General features: G+C 41.2%; 1 long non-coding RNA gene across 1 annotated transcript; it reads right to left on the bottom strand.

Annotated features, from left to right (window-relative positions):
- Nucleotides 1–1,790: 1,790 nt before the first annotated feature.
- On the bottom strand, nt 1,791–5,193 carry LOC126399913 (uncharacterized). The gene is made up of 2 exons (XR_007570932.1): nt 4,959–5,193; nt 1,791–2,454 (listed from the first exon to the last, which is right to left on the bottom strand). It is a non-coding gene; the product is annotated as an uncharacterized LOC126399913 (long non-coding RNA).
- Between the last annotated feature and the right edge of the window lie 1,108 nt (nt 5,194–6,301).

Here is a 6,301-nt window from a genome sequence, read left to right as displayed (position 1 = left end):
AGAAGCAAAGATTTAAAAGTTAGCGAAAAAAAAGCATAAAAAGAAATAAGTTTAAATACGTAAATCAGAAAACTTTAAAATTAAGTACTTAAACTGAATTTGTTTAGTTTTCTGTACACACATCACTTTCACCTCCAGGCATTTAAAATATAGATAATTATAATTTATGAGCAAAATAGTTCATGTAATCAGAGATAGAAGGTAACATCTATCTATTCATTGTGTTTTTATGGTATTTACTCAAGTACTTTCTTTTTATTGTATTTTAATCTTTGTATTACCAGTTTCAACACATTGTATTTGGTGGTCAATACTTCCAGTTTGTATATTAAAAACCCCACAGACTTGAGTAATAGCTGTAATCGTACAAATCCGGACAAAAATAAATAAAATAGACGTAAGTATGAACACACACATGAACACGTGCAGGGGTTTGCCTAATTGGTTTTCAGATTTACGTAAATTAAAATTACGATTTTACATATTAATTATGATATCATGGAGCTACCATTTAACCACTTTTTCTATAACAGTTTCTACAGTTGCTATAAATAACAAGCACAAGCAGATTTTCGATCTCACCTCGCTGCTTTTGTTTTCAGTCCTCAGGGTTTGTTTTCTAGAGCTGGTGGCACTTCAACAGGCTGCGTCTCGGTGAAGCCGTTGACTCAGAGCCAGCGGGTCATCGCTGTTCAGAGGCATAGTCAGTGAAAGGGATGTTTTTTGACTTTTCTTCTGTCGCTCACCCCACCTGACGGTTGCAGTGGGACATCAGAGAGCAGCAAACTGAAAGAAAGTGCAACACAGAGTTCCCTCAGACTGGAATAACATGTCAATGGTTGAGTCATCTTTCAGAGAGGGAAAGTTTTTACCTCAAGTAGTCGAGGTGGGCCGGGACAGAGGTGGTGACATACAGAGCGGATGGGATACTTTTGATGATTTTTATTTCTGGAGTAACTGAAAGCTTGGGGCCTTGAATTCTCTGGCAATAAAACATCCTCAAGAGTTAAGGGATTTACTCTTTATGATGATGTCCATATGTCAGAATGATCCAAGAGTCTGAAGCATGTATAAGCAAGTCTAAACAAAGTGTGCACTACAGACTGTCCTTATGTTATTTTGTCTTATTTTGAAGTGTGTAGTTTGACATTTTGTTCTTTTAGGAGCAACTAAAAGCACTTAACCACTTGCCTAAGATGCGCAGAACCTTTTAGTTTTTTAAAACCATAACTGCTTATCCTGTTGGGAGTCGCAGGAGCCTGTCCCATTTGGTGAGAGGCAGGGTACACCCTGGACATATCACCAGACTATTACAGGGCTGGCACATAGAGACGGACAACCATTCACACTCACATTCACACCTACGGGCAATTTAGAGTCACCAGTTAACCTGCATCTCTTTGGACTGTGGGAGGAAGCTGGAGTACCTGGAGAAAACCCACACTGACACAGGGAGAACATGCAAACTCTGCACAGAAGGGCTCCCCCACCCCACGGTTTGAACCAGGAACCCTCTTGCTGTGAGGCAACAATGCTAACCACTGCACCAACGTTTTTTAAACCCTTTCATTTAAAAGCAAGATTTCAATGAAAAGGACTTGTAAGCTGCATTATGAAGATGTGTATTCCCGTCAGTAGGTGGCAGTGTAGCCTCATAGTTTCGACTGAATTTCCTGCTCCGCTCTGCATTCCCAACATGAATATCTGTCTTCCATTCAAACAAAAAAGAAAATTATTAATTTGAGCACATTAAAAGAAACAGGCGTGACATTAACATGATTTTAAAATGATTTTTATTAAAATGAATGAACATGATCAGAGAGGACGGACCACGGGATGTTGATGCACAGTACAGCTAAGGTTCAGCTTTGATCAGCTGCACAGTCAGATTTCGGTTTCATTATCAGACGCAGGCAGATGAATGCATTCTCCACGGTGGATGTTTTCTCTGAGAAACATCCTGCCAGCTGATGATAAATGATGTGCTGCTCTGGACCCCAGAGGAGGAGGATGAGTGCAGTGTCAACCTCTTCACCCTCTCCTCCCATCGCTTTCTTTATCCCTTAAATTCATGCAAAACAGGCGTCTGTTGAGAAGTACTTGTGGGGGTGTTTATGTGTAATGAGTCATGTGGTTTTACGTTTCCACCTTAATCCATGTGTCTTCTATTCATAGTCAAAAGTATGTGGACCAACATCTGATTATTGAACGTCTAATTTCTAAAATCATTGCCGTTAATCTGCTGCTGTAACAGCCTCTTTTTTATCTGGGAAAGCTTCCTATAAGATTTTGGTACCTGGCAGCAGGGATTTTCTGCCACTGAGCCACAAGAGCATTAGTGAGGTCAGGCACTGATATGAGACCAGGCTTGTAGTCGATGTTCCAGCTCATCCCAAAGGTGTTGGATAGGGTTGAGATCAGGGCTCTGTGCAGGCCAGTGAAGTTCTTTGGCACCTAATTGAGAAAACAAACCATTTTTCATTGTCATGTTGAAACAGGAGAGTCTGCCCAAAATGACACATACACATTATACTGGATATTGTTGTATGCCGTAGCATTACTGGAAATTTACCACGATCAACTTACTGTGAGTGGAACTGGAATCCCACACATTTCTTTCAGTGTGTTTTGCCTCCATGGGGAGCTGCTATCTATCTGATTGCTTGGGTTTAGCGCCAGTGCATCATTTCATGCTGCATTCCTATTGCTTGGTTAGTAGACATAGGTGGTAACAGCAGTCACACAGTAAGATGGTCATCCTTTGGCTATAGGGTATATACTTACGATACAGAAATCTCCTAAAAAGTATACAGGGATGCTCTTTCGTAATATTTACCACAACAAAAATTTATTAAAAAGCCCTTTGAGCATTTTATCCTCAGACAGCCAAAACCAACCAGGGTTCTGTATTTGTATTTTTTTCAGTTGACTGCTTAGGTACACTAAACTATAAAATACCTAATTAAATTTGCCCTCAGCGACATCAAGATCACATAAATATTGCTCTTTGTGCTGCCAAAGAGCCTCAGTTGCCAGGGGCAAGGTACCAGCTCCTAACTGAGGACACAGGGACCTTTGTCCTCCCTCTAAATTATAACACATTGTTCTATGTTGTGTCCTTTGATTTGACTGTATTTTGAAGGACTTAACAATGAATACTCAGCTGGAACTTGAGATTTGTGGCCTCCACTAATAGCATTTTAGCCATGCCAGCAGAGTGCCTCTAATTTTGTCCAGTCTGTATTTCATGGCAGGTATTACTGTATACCGGGGTATTTAGAAATCCTGAAGGTATGATTTCAAATATTGTCAGAAATACAAATGCTCCTCCTATTAAACTGATATGGAGATGCTGTATTAAGGCGATGTATTGCAGCACAGTGTATGCCACCAGAGGTCAGTCTCTACTAGGCTTGTCACAATACCAGAATTTCAGTTGTTGATACCAATACCAGTGAATTTCCATGATTCTCGATACTCATTTGATACCACGATAAAAATAAAAAAACAGAACTCATGTATTTCTAAATACACTACTTTATTAGGGTTAGTTACAACGTAAGGTAGCGAGTACTAGTAGCCACCCCTATAAACGTAGTAAGCTGGCTCTCAAACCCAAATGTATATTTCAGGATAAGTAGGCTACAACATGGTAAATTGAAACTCATTCACCTTGAATTCTTTAAACAATACAGGGTGTCTGTCTTTTAAGTGTTTAGCCAGGTTTGAAGTGTTTCCTCTTTTGGTTGAGTTTATAATTACTCCGCTTTCATCTGCCTCAAATGCAAAATATCTCCACACACAACTCCTACTACCTGACTTTTCGACAAGCCGAGGTGGTGTGGCTCCAGCAGCACTTGTAGAAGCCATTGTTTCTTGCAAAGACGATGGAGAACAGGCGTTCTTCTTCGGCGCTCGTCCTTGGCACAGACTGACGCACGTATAGTGCCTCCGTCAGTTCCGACAGGAATCAACACGGCCCGCTGAGGGTAAAGTTATATCTGGTACTTACAATACCGAAAAAAAAACAGGTACCGACGTATTTTTTGTGTATTGGCATCGACTTGGTACCGAAGTATCGGTTCTCATGACAACCCTAGTTTCTACTGGTGGGACAGGCAGCTGAGCTGAGAAAGATGGCAACTGCAAGTGGTGGGGATAACGTTACAGGACTGGTAAAAAAGAAAAATGCCTCTCCCCTGTTGGGGAGTATTGCCACATATGACTGCATCTTGAGATTACTTTTTTTTTTTTATTACAAAAGCAGTTTATTAGCCACATGATTTTATTCAACACATCATCAGTGTTCAGCACACCGATGTGTCGGTATCCGCCACGGCAGTATGTCATCAGGTCCTCCAGCAGGAAGGACACTTAAGCACCCTTTCCACCAAACACTTTCGGTATGGTACCTTTGGAACCAGCAAGACTTTGCTAAGTAGGCTAATAGCTTATAAGAAACACAGCATTGCAGGCTAGACAATGTCATACATGCTACAATGACTTCTATCACCAGTAGCTCAGCTTTTACATTTTTTTTAAAAACACAAATGCCGTCATATACAGTATACCCTAGTGAAATGTCAGGATGGTATGAAGGTATGAAAAAACAGATCCCGCCCAAGCCTTCAAGTAAGACTGACCTCTAGTGGCAGGTGTTGTGCACTACATCACCTCAATACAGCATCTCCATATGAGTTTATTAGACATTGTAGTGTCTGTACTTTTGACAGTATTAAAAATCATACCGTCTGGATTTCTAAATACCCTGGTATATTGATGCCACCCAAGGCTAATACTCTTTAGCCTCAGGTGTACTCTGTATGTTTAGCGTTAATGTTAGCATGCTAACACGCTAAATTAGGGCCTTTTTTTTCCCTCAGCAACGGCATCTTTTTTTCCCATTGTTTCCAATGAGGAGAAAGAACATGCTGCATTCTACAGAAAAATTGCCTCACCTAGCGGCTTTTTTCAGAGCACTCTGGATTTTTCGAGTGGCTGCTCCGAGTGCTTCTAGTTGAAAATCTCTGACGTTTGCAGTAAGGTGCTGGTGATGTCACTGCCGCTCCTTCAGCTGGGCTACTGTAACGACAAGGACAGAAAAGCCCATTTCAGTCAGACAACTCACGTTTTAAATGTTTATTTCAACAGCAGAACATAGTTAGAGTATGGCGTCTAGGCTCCGGCCTAATCGCTCCCCGCAGATATGTTTACATGAGATACTGGGCAGTGATGATTAAATATTCCCCCCTATCCGGAGCCTGCAGACAGATGCTGAAAGAATATTTTGCCAAAAAATGCTATGTGGACACACACCCTAAGATGGTGAATCTGATACCTGCTAAACATTTGCATGTTAGTATCATCATCATTGTGAGCATGTTATCCTGAAGACGTTAGCATTTAGCTCAAAGTGCTGTCATGCCAAAGCCTCAGCGAGCTATGAGTAATACTCCTAATAGTTCTGCAGTCGAAATGAGGTTTGGAGACATTTTTACATGGAAGCTTAAAAAGCCTTAAGACAATAAAGATAAAAAAAGACAGTAAATCTCCAGTATTTGTCACCGGTAGGTTTTATCTCTTATTCTGTAAGGACAGTTTTCTGGCCTGGCAGTTAATTTCTTCCATTAAAAAAAAAAAGAATTAAAGTCGATGGTACAATTAAATCATCATTATGACCCATGAGTAAGAGTCTTAGTCTACTGGTGTCACTAACGAGGAAGCTGAGTCACGACAGATTTTCACACACAGATTGTGTTTGTCAGGCCGGAGCAGCCACAGATACATCTCACTAACTCACTAACCCTGAGCCAAATGATTCAGCCAGGTCGAGGATTAGCTGCTGTAACATCACAAGCTTTTCCTTTAAGGCCTCTTAGCTCCAGCCCTTTCATCTCTCATGTGTGTCTCTTCCCTTCTTGTGCTCCACCCTCAGTGTGTTCCATCTCTTCCCATCCTGTCCTCCGCCATCCTCCCGATTTCTCCATCTCTGTTTTGCGGCTGTCAGCGAGATGAGAGAAGAGGCAGAGCAGGAAGCAAGAGCTCTCTGCAGGGATTCGGCTTCTCAGAGTGATAAAATAGCTGTGATCTTTTTTTCTGCAGAATCAACACTGTTTGTGTCTTCCCCCCTATCTACACTTACACCCGTGGCATTTTTGCTTTTATTGATGTTGTATTGCCTTTTCATTTTGGATTTCACGGGGTGTGAAATGCCAAACGACAGAATGGGACCCAATGCACTCCTTCAGCCCTCCTGTTATTTTATCTCGTGAAGTGTTTTTCAAATGCAAAGCCAGGTATC

The sequence above is a fragment of the Epinephelus moara genome, chromosome 13, assembly GCF_006386435.1.
Source record: "Epinephelus moara isolate mb chromosome 13, YSFRI_EMoa_1.0, whole genome shotgun sequence".
In the NCBI taxonomy this organism is placed as follows: Eukaryota; Metazoa; Chordata; class Actinopteri; order Perciformes; family Serranidae; genus Epinephelus; species Epinephelus moara.
The sequence above is the reverse complement of the archived record's forward strand: the minus strand, read 5'-3'. Positions and strand labels throughout refer to the sequence as shown.